Raw genomic sequence first — 18141 nt, 5'->3', positions numbered from 1 at the left:
GACGCGCTTGAACAGGTGGGAGCCAGTGAGACCAAAATATTCTAGCCTTGTAGTTCTAGTCACTCGCTTGCAGACTCCATCGAACAACCGGTTCATGATGACTTAATTGATAACTTAACAAACCATTTCTTTCCCTCTCTCAGTCACTCTTTCTTTGTTCAAATCTCCAGATTTAAAAGTTGACACGGCTAGAGATTCTTCATTTGCAGCATAACCAGCTTCATGGTTCTATTCCTGAAAATTGAATTGATTGTCATCAATGAAGCAGCTTGGGGATTTTGGAATCTAAGGTGTTCTCTATTTTCATTATGATGGTTAATATTGCATGAAATAAATGAAATAAAATAAAATAAATGAAATAAAAAGTTCTTTTCTTATCCTTTGTTGACACATCCACTAATTGTGCAATTCGAGCCTTTTTGTACAATCTGTGGAGTTCTTTGGCCATAATATTAAAAATTGACATTTTATTATACATTTCACTCAAGTTCAGATAACAAAATGAACCTTTTTTTTCATACATAAATACCAAAAAGATAGGATGTCGGAGACAATATTACCCAACTTCAACCTGCACCGCCATTTCTTCTCGTGCACCATCCCGCACCCACCACTTGTCCGTCGCTTGATTTTCTATTTTCAATGAAACTGGGGTTATTAAATTCTCTGTCTTAAAAAAAAGAGTCGATCTTTCCTTTTTAATTTGTTTTAAAATATAGTCTACTTTCCTTTTTGGAATTATAATTAATCCTTAAATTCTCTACTATATTTTTATTATTAATAACTCTTATCAATCCTTACTTATAATTTCAATATAATAATTATTCATATGTTTTGGATTATTTTTTTAGGACGGAGGGAGCACGTAATATCTAATTTGTTTATTTATTCATTCAAAATTTTCTTTTTACTCTTTTGGACGATTAAATAAATAATTATTTAAAGATAAGATGAGTAACGTCATCTTAAGTTTGATATTACAAGAGTTTTATTTAATTATAATCGGTTCATTTATATTTAAATTATGCTAATATCATCATAATTTATTTCGAGTCTCTTAAGGTTATAATATTACCAATTGTTATAAATAAATAAAAACAGCGTAAAAAATGATTTCATTCTTTTACTTCATATTGGTGTTTGGAACAATTTTTATGCAAGAATTTAAAGTTATTTGTTTCGAAATGAATTGAAATTTATGGAACTAAAAACACTTAGAGTTTATTGCATCTGAATGAGAGTGTACAAAAAATTATTTACCTTGTTTGGCAATGAGAAAAAATTATTAAACGAAAAATGTGTACAAAAAATTTCTTTTGGGTCTACCAAAATTCAATCTCTTGAAATTGGACAGAAAAATGAGACATTGAAGTAAAATTATACTATTCATAGGTAATTATAGTAATATTATTCACATTGTAGGTTTTCAAATATATAAGAACAAATTTAAAATTGTAAACCCATAACTTTGAAAGCAAGAGAAAATATAGATATTTTCCTCCCATCCAAACAAGAGACAGGAAAAACTATAGGAAAGAGAATTGAATTTTTGGACAATTTTCACTCTTTATTTTCTTTTCTCTCTTATTTTATTTGGTCTCTAATCCAAACGAACAAGCAACTCATTTGAAGATAAAAAGAAAACAAGGAAAGGAACAAAGATAAAAAGAAGAGAAGAAGACGGGGTTATGGTAAAGTGTAGGAGAGATAAAACTATGGTTTATCTCTTTTTCTTTCGGAGAGAAAATTGCAGAGAAGCAATATATATATATATTGCTGTGAAGGAGAGGAAAAATTACATCTCCCAAGATTGATGTGAAAATAAATTTACAAGTAGTTAATTTATTCTTAACACATCAGTTTTCCAACATTGTTCAGCACTAGATTACAGTGAAAGAGAGTTTAAGTGACAAATCGAAGTTTTGCAATGATCCTAAGTTGAGTTAGGACGAATGACAATAAGCTTTTTATATTTTAACATGTTTCTGAACTCTATCATTAGATGAATCAAGAATTCTTAGAGTGGAATTAATACTTTAATAAAATTCTGAGGTTAATTTGATTCCAGTTTTAGTTTTTTTTTTCTTTTATAATCTTTTGTACTTCTTTTACTTTTGCAATTTAGGATCTAAATGAATCATGATCAATAATTTCATGCTGATTTTGGTGTAGGGATTAAAACTTGAATTTGTCCTCCTAGTTCAAAATCAAAATTTTTAAGTAAATTTTAGGGTTTCTCTTGATCTTAAAATGTTTATTGAATTTTTATATTAATTTGGTATTCTAAAGCTAGTTACAACTTTTTATTATTTCAAGGAAAAATAATTATGTGGTCCCTGACATCTGACCAGATTAACTAACTCATCTTTGCAATTTGATAATATTAATTAATGGTCTTTGAAATTTGCTTCTGTCAAATTACTTAGTCATTTCATTCAATTTACTAAAAATTGCCGTTAAAATCATAGGAAAAGACGAAAATACCTTGACATTTAGCAATAAAATTACTAAAATAACCTTATCTATTTCTTATCAAGTCTTTATTCAAGACCCACAAATTCTGACTCATCTCCATCTCTCATCTCTCTCCTCTCCTCAATTCTCACCTATCTCTCTCTCTTCCTTCATTCTTACCAAATAGACCATCAACAACAAAAATTTAGAGGACTACTTAAAAGAGCAAATAACTCTCCATCTCTATCTCTTTCTCCTAAATAATCAAACAACCTCTTTCTCTCGACTCCATCTCTTTCTCTTTCTAAGTATATGAAGTTGCAAAATAAAGTTATATAGATATAGAGATTTTGGTTATGGGGATGGTTTTATTACCATTTCTGAGGTGAAGCTTAAGATTCAAACTCCGGCTTATAAGAGACAGATCCCAGTAGATTTATGGCTTTATTATTGTTTGGGATTTTTTAGATTTGAATTTGTGTGTGTGTTTTGGCTGTTTATTGCATGTGATTACAATATAGCTCTTAACATAAAATAAAATAAAATAAAATTTTATATATCGAAGATTATTATTGATTGATGCTAGAAGTAGGGATTTTAAATCTGAGATGATATTAGACTCTTTAAGTGCATATGTTTTAGAGTCTTGATCGATGTTGGAATTGAAAATCTTCAAAAGAAATCTTGTAATGGAAAAAAAAAATATTTTTATGAAAACCGATGTTAAATTTTCATGTTGTTATTGTAACCACAAAAAACACATAAAATCAAATCTAAAAAATCATATAAATCTGAATTTTAATCCCAGAAAACAAATATATCCATAAAGAACATCTGATATGCAAGTGGAGAGAAGAGAAGAGAGATAAAGGTCATGAGGACTACTATCGTCATTTTAAATTAATTCTTTCACTTCTCTCTTACCTTTTGACTCACTTAATGGAAAAATCTGAAAAATATGGACTGCAGGACAAAGTAGTTAGACGGATGTAAACCTCAGGGACTATTAATTAATATTGCCAAATTATAAGGATGAGTTAGTTAATTTGGTCAAACGTTAAGGACTAAATAATTATTCTCTTATTTCAATATAAGACCTTTTAAATAGTAAAATTTGATGGAGAGTAGGAACTACATCTGTCAGCTAGTCAGTTCTAAGGGCTAAACACCACCCCAATATAAAAAAGAAGTAAAGAATTAAGATGCATGCTATATTTTTTTTTGGATATAATATTTTTGGATTTTATAGATCAATTTAAATCAATACAAAGCATTTAGGCAACATGTTGCTCGAAGTAGGAAGATTGTTGGATATTATAACAAGGTTCCCTAAAAGGTTTGAGAAATATTTTTAGGGTAATAAGAAAACTTTGTCGAGTCGCTTAAGATTTTTAGAGCTTTGAGAAGTTTTGGGTGTCTAAGATTTTAGGTTTTGGATATTAAAATGTCAAGTCCTTTATGGGGGATGCATGAAAAGGTCAAGTTGAAATACTTACATATCTAGGGTTTAAGGTAGAAAGATCTACGGGGCCTAGAAAATTAGGGCTTTTGTTTTTTAAAAGAGTAAGATACATCCATGTATTAGGTATCTCCAATTTGTACAGAAAACGATATCTAATGATCTAGAGTTTCAATGTTTGAAGGGATAAGGACACAAGGGCCAAACTCACATTTGAAGAGAAAAGATACCTAGAAATCTAGGGTAGGATAAAGACATGCCTAGGTTTCTAGAGCTTTAGTGTTTAAAACGTAGGGTACACTCATGTGTAGGGTACCAAATCGAGGATTCTAGGTTCGAATCCGAAGGTTGTCTAGATACTAGACCCAAAGTATGTATGCATGCAAATGATATGAATGATTGGTGCATAAGAAAAAAAATTTACCTTGACAATCGCATAGGTTATTATGGTACATACATCCTAAAGGCCATGAGTCTAATGCCATTATATGAATAGGATGTAAGGTGGCTTGCTTTAAAGGGTCTCATCACAATAGAGTGGTAATATACCTAATAGCATGCATAAGGAGTTTCGTGTGGAATAAATAGTGCAGGCATGCTCATTACACCTTAAAAGGATTTGAGGATTTATTGTGAGTTGGGTAATTTCACATATGACCAAACAACCTCAAAGAGAATTGTCGGAACAACACTACTAATAGCCTAGAAGCTCATCTTAATTGGTTCTAAGCCTAAAATGTAAATGGAATGATGCATGAAAGATAAAGTATTAAAATAAAGGCCAACTGAAAGATTGTTTTCAAAATAATTTCGTCTTATTTTCTAAACCAATTGGTAGTCAACTATGTTAAAAAAAATATATTTAACTCCCCAGTGGAGTTACCAGCTGTGAGGCCCTAACCCGAGCAAGTAGTTCAATCCGCTAAATATGAAATCAGAATGCTCATATTGAGTTGGGTTCACAGTGTGAAAGTTTATTTAGTCTGATTGCTTTCATGGGAAATGAGTCGCCACTTACACTTTTAGTTTAAGAAAAAAAAAATCTAAAGAAAATCCTAATTTTGACTTCAGACATTGGTCCAAATGGATAAAATGCACTAATCAGTGAAACTGAGAAGGATTGAGGGACTAAATTTCAGTTTAAAAAATAATCGATTAATTGGGCTAAATATTAATGCTTTGTCGAGTGAAAGCAATTTTAAGATGAAGAAAATGCATGACAATTATAGGAAAAGCAGTAAAGAAAACAATTTAAAGAAAGCAGTAAATAAAGAGAAAAATGATCACACATCTCCCAATTAAGCAAAAATATATTACAAAAAACACTTAAATGGGTAGAACCAATAAAAAAGAAATGTCATCTCTAGACCTTATAGAGATTCTAGGATGATTACATGTTTCTCCAATTTGAAGCAAAGAAAACATTCACAGAAAGTAATGAAGGAAGTATGGATATATTACGAAGAAAAGAACAAAAAAAGCAAAGAAGGGAATATTATCTCTAGCCCCTTATGGTGATTCTAGGATTATCACAAGTCTCCCAATCAAGCGAGTAAGACAAACAAGTTCTAACAAAATAAGAGAAAAAGGAAAAGGGAACAAAAAAGGATTTATGGATTTTTGGTTTGCAACTCGAGTTTAGTAATCGAATTTGCATTTATCCCATTAAATAGGAATTAGAACTAAGTAGTTCTTCCCATTGTGAAATGGGGGTTGATTGATTGTGGAAATGTATTTTTGTTAAATGTTGGCTTTAGTCGCCATTTTGAATGAAATAGTGTCATTTGATAAAAAATGGCTTTAGTCACTAATTTGATTGAAAAAGTGGCCGTAATCGCTATTTGATTGAAAATGATTCATTTGGCTTTAGTTACCAAAAGTTTGAGAAAAGGGCTTTAGTCGCCTAATTTTTTTGAAAAATGATCATTTGTCTTTAGTTACCAAAAGTTTTAAAAGAAAAGAAAAATAAGAAGAAAAGGGATGAAGTTGTGTGTGAATAAAGTGAAGAAGCATGCAATTTCTTCACAATACACAATGCAACAAGCAATCGTTAACATTCATCTAATTCAAGTATTCAAGTCATGTTCATGTCATCCAAAAGCTTAGAGTCTTACATTGAAGGCAATTATAATAAATATGCAATAATCATGAAGTTGTAAGATCATGTTAAAAATATTAAATCACAAGTGTAAAAGATAGACGTCTAAAATTCAATTCAAAGCTTCTAACCTAAGGTAGGCATTTTAAGGACCAATCACGCATTCTAAGTATGTAAATATTTATTTAAAACTAAGTTAGACATGCATACAATCTAATTAATTCAATTCACGAAAGTCTAAATAACCATGCTATTTATTTATTTCCTAACTTAAAAAGTAAAATCCTAAGCTAAGTGAACATACAATTTAATTAAATCTAAGTTAATCAGGCATTTACTAAATCCTAATCATGTATTTAATTAATCCTAAGCAATTTATTGAACTTAAGTGATCATGCATTCAACTAATTAATTCTAGGCTAATTGATTAATTAATTCTAATTGATCATGCAATTATTTAATTAATTCTAAAATAATTAATCTAAATAATCATGCATGTAATCAATTCTAAGCTAATTTAATTAAGCATTTAATTGATTCTAACTAACATAGTTAAGCATTAAATCTAAGCATGCATCCTAATTAAATTCTAATTAAGAGAAAATGGAAAATACCTTTTGGAGTGTGCTCTTATAGTATCTCGAAGGCGATAACTTCACGATTTTTCTGCCTTGAAATTTCAACATGGATCCAATTTTTTTAACTTGGGTAGTTCTCGAACAACTCAAATTAAGAGTTTTCACCCTTAATATTTGGAGATTAAATCTCCTCTTTTGGTTAATTTTTAGGAGCAAATGCCTAACCAATATTACTCAACCAAATTGTGAACCAAAAGTGTGTGTGTAGAGTGAAAATGAAGGGGTATCTATAGACTAGGAGAGTGGGGGTGAGAGAAAAAGTGTGCAAAGAGGGGGTAAAAAGGATGTTTTTGAGTCACTTTTTTTCCCAACCACTGGCAAGGGGCATCCAATTGGACCTGACCAGCAGTCAAGGTCGATTGAATGGATCTGACCGGTGATCTGATTGGGTCAGCCGGAGCTAATTGGTGGTCAAGGCTCCTTTTGATTAGCAAGTCTGGTTTGAATAACTTTTTGATTTGGATGGTTTGAGGCCTGTTTCAACTCTTACTTTGGCCTTTAATATACTATTAAAAAGCTCTAGATGTCTAGTTTCTAATAAGACACAAATTATCCAAAAATTCAATCTATACCTTAAGATATGATCGAAAGAGTGGAGATGCACTATTTGAGTTTTTTTAATGTGAAGTGACTTTGTGTTCGTGGTTCAAGGCTCGTTTTAACTTCGATTTTGGCTCATAATATATTGTTGAAAAGATATTTCTATTTATTTTCTAATAGCTTATTTGGAATAAATGAATTTGTCATGTTTGGTATGCTACAATTTAAAATAAGAAATTCAATTGAATTCCACAAAATTATGTTTGGAACAATTCTTAAATAAAAATTCATTTGTCTTTATTTCCTAAAATACCCTTGACATAATAATTTAACAAAAACACTAATATAAATAAATACACTCATATTCCACCATAATTAATTAATTAAATTTTAAAATTTCATATTTTAAGTCATTGCAAATGTTTAAATTTTATTCTTATTAATAGATTAAAATATATTCAAAATTGAAAATTCATTTGGATTCAATATATAATCATAGTCATATACAATAGCAACTTCATACTCTTTAAAAAAAAACTAGAAAAAAAAAATAATTACAGAGATATATAACAAGAAGGAAAAAGAGAAATGACAACTTTTATTTTAGATATAGCAATAACATTAGCACAAAAAAAATAGTAAAGTCAAGGTCTTCCATAAATAAATTAAACCCATTAATAATCCATCAAGCAATAAGAGAACTAATAAAGTGCAGCAGGTGTATATATACCAATTAACAAAAAGTATACCTTGTCAAGATATTTTAATGATAAAAAAATCTAAACATCTAAACATTTTACCAATTAACAAAAAGTAACCATCTAAGCATCTTAGTGATTCATTTTTTCCATCTTATTCTTAAGCCATAGGAGTTTGATATCATCATCACATGCAAAAAATCTTTCGATCAAGTGCTCATTATCCTTCAAAAAGTCAAGTGTCTCCATACTTTTCCATTTATCCATTCCCAAAATTTTCAGTTCTGTTGTAATTTCAATTGCTGAATAAATGCATTTGCTACTATTTGTAATTGCTCTTGCAATTTCTTTCATTGATGCAGTCCATTATCTCAACAGCAATGATATCAGACTTTTTTCTTTTAGTTCCTTTAGAAGTTTCTTTTGATTGTCTAGCAACTGATGAGGCATTGTCAATTGGTGATGGTGCATTGAAGTTAGAGAAAGAATCTAGTTGATCAAATGAATTTTCAATATTCATTTGCATCTCATCAGTATCATTGATGCTTACATCTCCTTCTGCTTGCCACCTACGAACCTTTTCCTTTGCACTTTCAGCACCATCTCCATTTGCTCTATCTTTTTTAAACAAATCACGAGCATTATCATAAAATAGAGTTCTTTATCACATACTGACTTATAATCAGGTTTCACCTACATTAGAAATATCATGTCAAGTCAAGAGTTCAATAATAGGATAAAGTAGGTAATGGAAAATTTTTACAAAGCAGTATAATAATGCAAAAGCAGAAACCAAAGGTTACATGAGTAACATACCTAAATCACACTGTCCCAAACACTTGAGTAGCTTCAATCTCCTTTGTAATATTATTCCTTCCAAACCCACTCTTCTTATCCAAAAGTTCAACAGCTAAATACATTAGTTTTTTGAATAGTTTTTAATCTATTAATTACTTTTGCCTTATCAACTATCTTTCCTATCTTTTGAAATTCAATATTAAGAGAAATAATAACTGTATTCCAAGTATTCTTGTTAAATTTTTTTTCTCCTCCTTATTGCCCTTTGCTTTTTCTTCTTTCAAAAGATCAAGAAGAAGTTGGTCGATCTCTCGAGGCCACTTAAAATACTTTTTAGTTTTTTCAATTGAAGTACTTTCAACTTCATCTTGCACTTGTATGTCCATCTACTTATGATATCAAATAAACCAAAATATGTTTAAAACACATTCATTACTTGGTTGAAATATGATTGACAATAATGAAATCAATCAAAGAATAAGAAAGCACGTATAAGTTCTCAAATCAATAAAACAAGTAAAAATAACAAATGCATGTTCCCAAATACAAGATTTAAATAATTCAACCACAAAAATCTAAATTATTTGGATAATCTAGCCACATCTGGGAGCTATGTGATCTCTAATTTGTTCTCTTTGTCTAGCATCAACATCTCTAGCCACTTGTGTAATATCTTGAAATTCAATGGGATCTCCTAACAACTCATTATCTACTTGCCGTAAAATTTCTTCATCCGGATCATACATCATAAGAAAGTTATGTAAAATGCAACAAGCAAGTACAATCTCAGACCAGGTTTCAACATCATAATATGCTTCTATTCAACTAGCTACGATAGGAAATCTTTTTTTAAGTACTCCAAAGGCCCTTTCTATTGCATTCCTCAATAATGCATGCCGAAGGTTAAATAATTCTCGTGCATTTTCAGGAGGACGATGTGAGTACTCTTTCAAATGGTATCTAGTACTTCGATAAGGGATAATGAAACCTGATCTTAAAGGATAGCTAACATCCACTAAATAAAATTTACCTAGCATAAATTAAAAAATATGTTTCATTAACCACTTACTAAAAAATTAATGAATTCAACTTTTAGTTGATTAAAATTACCTTGAGGGACTTTAAGGCTATCTTCCCTAGTTAAAGTATTTTTTGATATTCTTGATTCTGAAACTGATCCTCCAACCTGGCAACACATAGGTGAATTTCAAATCAAAGGTGCAAGCCGCTAATATGTTCATTGTAGGTATTCCTTTCCTTCCTCTATATCTCGACATATCTCTTTTTGGAACTTTAACATGAATGTGCATTCCATAAATAGCACCGATGCAATTCTATACAATAGAACTTAATTAATAAGAATATTAATGCAAATATGTAATATAACTAAAGATCATAACCCTAAGTTCACTATGTTAGATTATTTAATAATCTATATGTGGCTCATGTGATTAAAGGGCTAGTTCTAATTAAGGTGGTCCAAGATGATGGTTATTGGGCTTCATGGATAAGAGCCAGTTAGGATTTTAATACCCTTCCTCTGCCTTATAAAAGTAAAAGGAATCGATAGCTTAGGGTGAACACAGAAAAGAAAACAAAATAGAGAGTGTGACGGCTGCCTCAAACACATACGGTGATAGCTTGTTTGAGAGAGCTCATAAAAGAAACTCCTGTAGCTGTTGATTATTCTCTGACCATTAAGAGAGCACTTACGGACAAAAGGCCAGAGTGAAGAAACGTAGATCTGCTGTTACGGAGAGAATCGAATTGCCGCAACGAGGTAACCCATAACATAGATCTGCTGTTATGGATCAAGGTACGCTTCCGATTATTGTATATTCTTGTCAAACAAATTCTATGAACAATAGATCTGGGCTATATTAAAGATTATTCAACATGTGGTATCAGAGTCTGTACCTGCTCTAGATTTGTTTGATAGCGTTTTGTTTGGCTTAATTAATGAAAATTAATTTCGTATTCTGAAGTTGATTTATATGGTATACGCGAAGCCAAAATTATAGAAATTTGAAAAATTTTTATTTTCTTTATGCTTTATAAATTATTTTGTTGTTATTTATAGAGAATGGTTATGACATATTATTGGGTTATATCGTTAAAGTTTTGAGATCTTAATTTAATCTCATAAAAGTTTTGCATAAATCAAGGTTTAATAAATGGAAAACTTGTTAGTCACCAAAGTGGCCTTGTTTGGATTGTTTTAGACATTGATTATGCAGTTTTCAATTGTTCATATTTGTGTGATGCCGTTATATGACATGAAAGTTAAAATTGAACAATTGAGTTCGTTGATTATAATTTGTTAGGTTACCCAAAGGTAGACCATTAATTATAATCAATGGCATTAAAGAGACTTATCATTGTACTAATTAATATGAATGTATATCCAAAGATAACATGCATATTGTATGGAGCATTATTGAATAGTTGAATGGAATAAAAAAAAAAGGGTAACTGGATTCTAGAAAGGAGCACGGACGTGCTGTAATGAAACACGGGCGTGCTTCTCTCTGACTTGCATAAAGGCTCGCAAGTTGCTCCACAATGAAAGTCTATTAAAGTATTTTTGTTCTTGGCATCATTATTGATTAAAGCTATGCATTTAAATATTACCTAAAGGTGAATCTAGATGCATAATTAAAGTTGTTATTGGTTTGAATCCATTTTATGTTTAGTCAAAGCATCAACGTATGAGTATATGTGTAATGTTGCAGCTTCTTTTAACATGTTTGCTATGGGCACTGGGTTGATTAAGTTCAATGGATTGAACTATGCTGATTGGTCTGAACAAATCCATTATCAGTTAGGAGTTTTGGACTTAGATTTGGCATTAGTCTCTGAAAAGCCAGCAGCCATTATAGAGACCAGCACTGAAGCTGACAAGTCCCATTATGAGGCTTGGGAGCCGTCTAATAGGCTGAGCTTGAACTTAATGAGGATGACAATGGCTGAAAATGTTAAGCCATCAATGCCTAGAACAGACAATGCTAGAGAGCACATGCTGAAAATTAAGGAATACTCCCAATCGGACATAGCTGACAAGTCCATCGTAGGATCCTTGATGAGTGAGCTAACGACTAAGAAGTTTGATTGGTCACAATCCATTCATGATCATGTGACAGGAATGCAGAATTTGGCAGCCAAACTGAAATCAATGGGAGTGGATGTGAGTGAATCCTTTTTAGTTCAATTCATTATTAACTCACTTCCTCTTGAGTTTGGTCAGTTCCAGGTGAATTACAACACCCTTAAGGAAAAATGGAATATTCAGGAAATCAAGGCCATGTTGATACAAAAGGAAGGGAGATTAAAGAAATTGAAGGAACACTCTATCAATCTCACATTTCATAATGGAGCTAGTAGCAACAACAATAAATCAGGGAAGAAAGGCAAGAAAAGGGACAGTGCCCCAATGAAGGTTAATGAGGGCCAAATCCGTAAGGAATTGAAGTGCTACTTCTGTAGGAAGAATGGCCACTTCAAGAAGGACTGTCCTAAAAGGAAGATTTGGTTTGAAAAGAAAGGTATACTTTATATTTTAGTATGTTTTGAATCAAATCTTATTGAAGTGCCTAATAATACCTGGTGGTTAGATTCTGGTGCAACTACTCATGTGTCTCATATTATACAGGAATTTCTTTCGATCTAACCCATAAACGAAACTGAAAAGGTCCTATTCATGGAAAACAGAATGAAGGCACGAATAGAAGGAATTGGGACTTATAGATTGATCCTGGACACTGGTTGTTATCTGGATCTTGAAAAGTGTCTCTATGTTCCTGAATGTGCTAGAAATCTAGTTTCTGTAGGGAGGTTGGATAATGTTGGTTTCAGTTTTAAGATTTGTGATAGTGTTTTTTCATTATACAAACTTAAGTACTATTATGGTTCTGGTACTTTAATTGATGGTTTGTGTCGTTTTAATCTTAATGCTAAATTTATTGAATCCCTGTTTAATATTGAACACAATATAGGTGTTAAACGTAGTGCACATAATGAATGTTCTGCTTTCTTGTGGCATCAAAGGTTAGGTCACATATCCAAAGAAAGGATTTTGAGGTTAGTGAAAGGTGGAATCTTACCTCAATTGGATTTCACTGACTGGGACGTGTGTATAGATTGCATTAAAGGTAAGCAAACTAAGCACACATTAAAGAATCCAGCCACAAGAAGCAGTGAATTGCTTGAACTTATACACACTGATATATGTGGTCCTTTTGATGTTTCCTCTTGGGGTGGTGAAAAATATTATATTACCTTTATCGATGATTTCTCACGGTACGGTTATGTGTATTTGCTGCATGAAAAGTGTCAATCAGTGGATATCCTTGAGATATTCATTAATGAGGTTCAAAGGCAGTTAAATAGAAAAGTTAAAGTGATGATATTTGATAGAGGGGGTGAATATTATGGTAAATTTAATGAAAATGGACAATGTCCAGGTCCATTTGCAAAGTTGCTTGAAAGTCGTGGCATTTGTGCGTAATACACAATGCCAGGTACACCTCAATAGAATGGTGTAGCTGAAAGGCGGAATTGTACTCTTATGGAAATGGTTAGAAGTATGCTAAATAATTGTACTGTACCTTTATCATTATGGATGCATGCATTAAAGACTGCTGCATATTTACTTAATAGGGTTCCTAGTAAGGCAGTTCCTAAGACCCCTTATGAACTGTGGACGGGAAGGAAACCTAGTCTGAGGCATCTTCATGTTTGAGGTTGCCCAGCGGAAGTAAGGATATATAATCCACATGAAAAGAAGCTTGATGCTAGAACGGTTAGTGGATTTTTCATAGGATATCCTGAAAAGTCAAAAGGGTACAGATTTTATTGTCCTAACCATAGTACAAGAATTGTTGAGTCTGATAATGCTCGGTTTATTGAAAATGGCCAAATTTGTGGGAGCAGTGAACCACGTAAGGTGAATGTGCAAGAGATTCAGATTGAAAATCCAACTCAAATGGATTTTCCTAATGTCTCTTCTTCAGTTGTTGTTCCACTATTGTATCACGGTTTAACAACATGGTTGAACAACAAAACAACATTCCGAACCCACAAAATGACCATATAAATGATGAACCAGCAAATAAACAATTCAGAAATGATCAAGTGGTTTCACAAGAAATAGCATTACGGAGGTCACAAGGGCAAAGAAGGCTAGCTATTTCTAGTGATTATGTGGTTTACTCACTTGAGCATGAATGTGAATTGAGCATTGATAAGGATCCAGTCTCTTTCTAGAAAGCCATGGAATGTGATAATTCTGAAAAGTGGTTTAATGCCATGAAGGAAGAAATGCAATCAATGAGTGACAATCAAGTCTGGGATTTAGTCGAGTTGCCTGAGGGGTCAAAACAAGTTGGTTGTAAATTGGTTTTTAAGACCAAACGAGACTCTAAGGGTAACATTGAAAGACATAAGGCCAGACTTGTTGCTAAAGGTTACACTCAGAAGGATGGCATTGATTATAAAGAGACCTTTTATCCAATTTCCAAAAAGGACTCTTTAAGGATTATTTTGGCTTTGGTGGCTCATTATGATCTAGAGCTTCACCAAATGGATGTAAAAACAGCCTTTCTTAATGGTGACTTAGAGGAGGAAGTAGATATGGACCAACCAGAGGGGTTTGTGGTCACAGGAAAGGAAAACATAGTGTGTAAGTTAAAGAATTCAATATATGGACTGAAGCAAGCTTCCCGTCAATGGTATCTTAAGTTCAATAATACCATCACTTCATATGGTTTTATAGAAAATACTGTTGATCGGTGTATTTATATGAAGGTTAGTGGGAGCAAGCTCATTATGTTAGTCCTATATGTTGATAACATTCTTCTTGCTGCGAATGATGTTGGGTTGTTGCATGATGTAAAGGGTTTTCTCTCTAAGAACTTTGAAATGAAAGATATGGGAGAGGCATCCTTTGTGATTGGAATAGAAATATTCCGTGATAGATCACAAGGACTGTTAGGATTGTCTCAAAGAGCTTACATTGATAAGGTATTAGAGAGATTCAGAATGGAAAAATGCTCCGCAGGGATAGTTCCAATTCAGAAAGGGGATAGGTTCAGCGAAATGCAATGTCCTAAGAATGATTTGGAACGTAAAGAGATGGAGTCTATTCCATATACGTCAGTGGTTAGGAGCTTAATGTATGTTCAGACATGTACTCGACCAGATATTAGTTTCGCCGTAGGAATGTTAGGGCGATATCAAAGTAATCCCGGGATGGACCATTGGAAAGCTGCAAAGAAAGTACTTAGGTATTTACAAGGCACTAATGATCATATACTCACTTATAGAAAGTCTAGCCATCTAGAACTGGTGGGATACTAGGATTCAGACTATGCCGGTTGTGTAGATTCGTGAAAGTCTACATTTGGCTACTTGTTTCTTCTAGCTGGAGGAGCTGTATCATGGAAAAGTGGAAAGCAGTCTATCATTGCTACTTCTACTATGGAGGCTGAATTTGTGGCATGCTTTGAGGCCACTGTTCATGCATTGTGGTTGCGGAACTTTGTCTCAGGTCTAGGCATTGTCAACAGTATAGCTAGACCGTTGAGAATTTACTGTGTTAATTCTGCAGCTGTCTTCTTCTCTATGAATGATAGGTACTCTAAGGGTGCAAAGCACATGGATTTAAAGTACCTATCTGTGAAAGAAGAAGTGCAAAAACACAAAGTGTCAATTGAGCATATCGGTACTGATCTGATGATAGCGGATCCGCTAACTAAAGGCTTACCGCCCAAAATCTTCACTGGCCATGTTGATAGGATGGGCATTATAAGTCCTTGTTAGCATGATGTTTAAACTTGTATATATATATATATATATATATATATATATATATATATATATATATATATATATACATATGGTTGTTTTGCTCATATTATTGTGACACTTCAGAATTCAATTAAAGATGTGTTTTTGCTTATTTATATGTTATCCACATTATAGATGTATACAATAATGGTTTGAGTGAGATAACAATAACAGTTGATTGTAACAATGTATTGTTTGTTGAATAGTTTCTCCATTAAAGTCTTATGAATTGAAGTGGTCTGTGATATATGGAAAGAATCATGTCGTTTAATGACTTGTGACCGCCATAATCCGATCATCTTAATTCTAATTAAGGTAAATATGATAGATTCAAGAAATGCACATGGGCCAAGTGGGAGATTGTTAGATTATTTAATAATTTATATGTGGCCCATATGATTAAAGGGCTGGTTCTAATTAAGGCGGCCCAAGATGATGGTTATTGGGCTTAATGGATAAGAGTCAATTAGGGTTTTAATACCTTTCCTCTACCTTATAAAAGTAAAAGGAATCGACAGCTTAAGGTGAACATAGAAAAGAAAATAAAATAAAGAGTGTGACGACTGCCTCAAACACATACGGTGATAGCTTGTTTGAGAGAGCTCATAAAAGAAACTCTCGTAGCTGTTGATTATTCTCTGACCATTAAGAGAGCACTTACAGACAAAAGGCCAGAGTGAAGAAACGTAGATCTGCTGTTACGGAGAGAATCGAATTGCCGCAATGAGGTAACCCATAACATAGATCTGCTGTTATGGATCAAGGTACGCTTCCGATTATTATATATTCTTGTCAAACAAATTCTAAGAATAATAGATCTGGGCTATATTAAAGATTATTCAACACACTAACCTGAAAGTATGCATATAATCTTCCTCCACTATGCAAAATTTCTGAAGGAATTGTAGAACCATCGGGTTGCACCAAAAATTCTTCTTTTAATGATATAATTGCTTTAAGAACTTGGTGAAAATGATGGCTTACGGTCTCTCCACTCCGTCGAAAGAAAAAATTTACAACACAATTTTTCTCATTATGGGCTAAAATGTATAAAAATTTCGCCACTTGTTCCTCAACACTACTATAATTGTTATCTTTGAGCAATTTTTTCTTTGTAAAATATTAACTAAAATTCTAAATGGTTGTGGCGCCATTCGCAAGATATTACAAGAATTATCATTATTTTTTAGTTCATTCATTTATTCTTGCCTAACATTATAGTTATTATCATTACTAAAGTCAAATAGTGGTCTCTCAATATCTCGATAAAGACATAGCAAGAAAACTGAATATCCAGTATATGCAATAAAGGCTACAATTGCTTTTCTATGAATGCCTCTCATAGTTCTTGAATATTTAACACGAATATGAAAATTAATAAAACAATTACATAATATACTATATAGCTAGAGAAGACATTATCATTAAACTTGGGAAAATTGTCGTTACCATTTGTACTTATAATAGAATTGAAAAAACATGATATGTCATATGGGCTAAGAATTGATGAACTATCACTCGCTAATGTAAATAATATGAAACTTAAAAGCACAGTTACTCAAATAGAAAATAGTTTATGTGATATTGATAACTACATGGTGGTAAGGTTTCTGTTTCTAAATAGTTTATGTGATACTAATAAATTGTGGTAGAGATTTGGAGCTACCCTGCAAAAGCTTTACTCCATACCAGCAAATAAAATACAGGTAATTATATATTATTAGAATACTTATTATTTACTATTTGATTTCTTGTTTTAATTTCTTATTGGACTGGATTCAATTAATGTTTTAATTTCTTGCAGGGCGTTTTAGTATCATGGGCTCCACAAATGGAAGATGATGAACTATCCAAGGAAGAACTACATAATAAATACTTAAATTTGATTTCTTTCTCATCTACAGATTGATTGTTTCAAAAAAAATAATCCTTTATATTCTTCAGACGTGCGAGGATTATAATGCTAGGGTTCAATGTGGTTGTTATCTACTTTGCTAATTTACTAGGGTCCAAAATTAATGAATGAAAAGTCTTTTTGCCAATAAACTAAACATGTAAAGGCAACAATTAACTAATTCGATTACATATAACACAAAAACTTGATTAATACTAAATATCTAAAGCAATTTTTTTTAATGATATGAAACTTAGTTCTCTAACCCTTTCAAACAAAGCTGCTTTCATAATTGACAAAAAGCATCTTCAACTCAAAAGGCCAATAATACTCAAGGTCACAACACAAATGCATGTTTCCACTTCCTCAACACAATAAAAAAAGGTAGGGGGAATTAAAAACACAAGAGCTTCAAAAAAAGAAGCGGTAAAGAAATAAAAAAAGATATATATCAAACCTTCAGAGTAATCTTCAAACACACTTTTCTCTAATCAAACAGCCCATAAAAGTAAAGGGAAATAACAGGAAAAGAAAAAGAACAAACAAGAAAACCCCATTAACCTCATTCGCTTCGTCAAAGCATTCATCAAACACATAGTGGATGACAAAATAATGGTAAATAAGTTTAACATAAAGCAAGATAAACTATCAAAAATCACAAATTAAACATTTGCAAAACCCATTAACCTTAAAATTTAAACCAAATCATATCAAAGAGA

General features: G+C 32.1%; 1 pseudogene; it reads right to left on the bottom strand.

Annotated features, from left to right (window-relative positions):
• Window positions 1-8019: 8019 nt before the first annotated feature.
• On the bottom strand, window positions 8020-9071 carry LOC149492794 (uncharacterized; annotated as a pseudogene).
• Between the last annotated feature and the right edge of the window lie 9070 nt (window positions 9072-18141).

This window comes from Jatropha curcas, chromosome 11 (genome assembly GCF_041381405.1).
Source record: "Jatropha curcas cultivar XTBG-Jc1 chromosome 11, XTBG_Jcur_1.0, whole genome shotgun sequence".
Taxonomy (NCBI): domain Eukaryota; kingdom Viridiplantae; phylum Streptophyta; class Magnoliopsida; order Malpighiales; family Euphorbiaceae; genus Jatropha; species Jatropha curcas.
The sequence above is the reverse complement of the archived record's forward strand: the minus strand, read 5'-3'. Positions and strand labels throughout refer to the sequence as shown.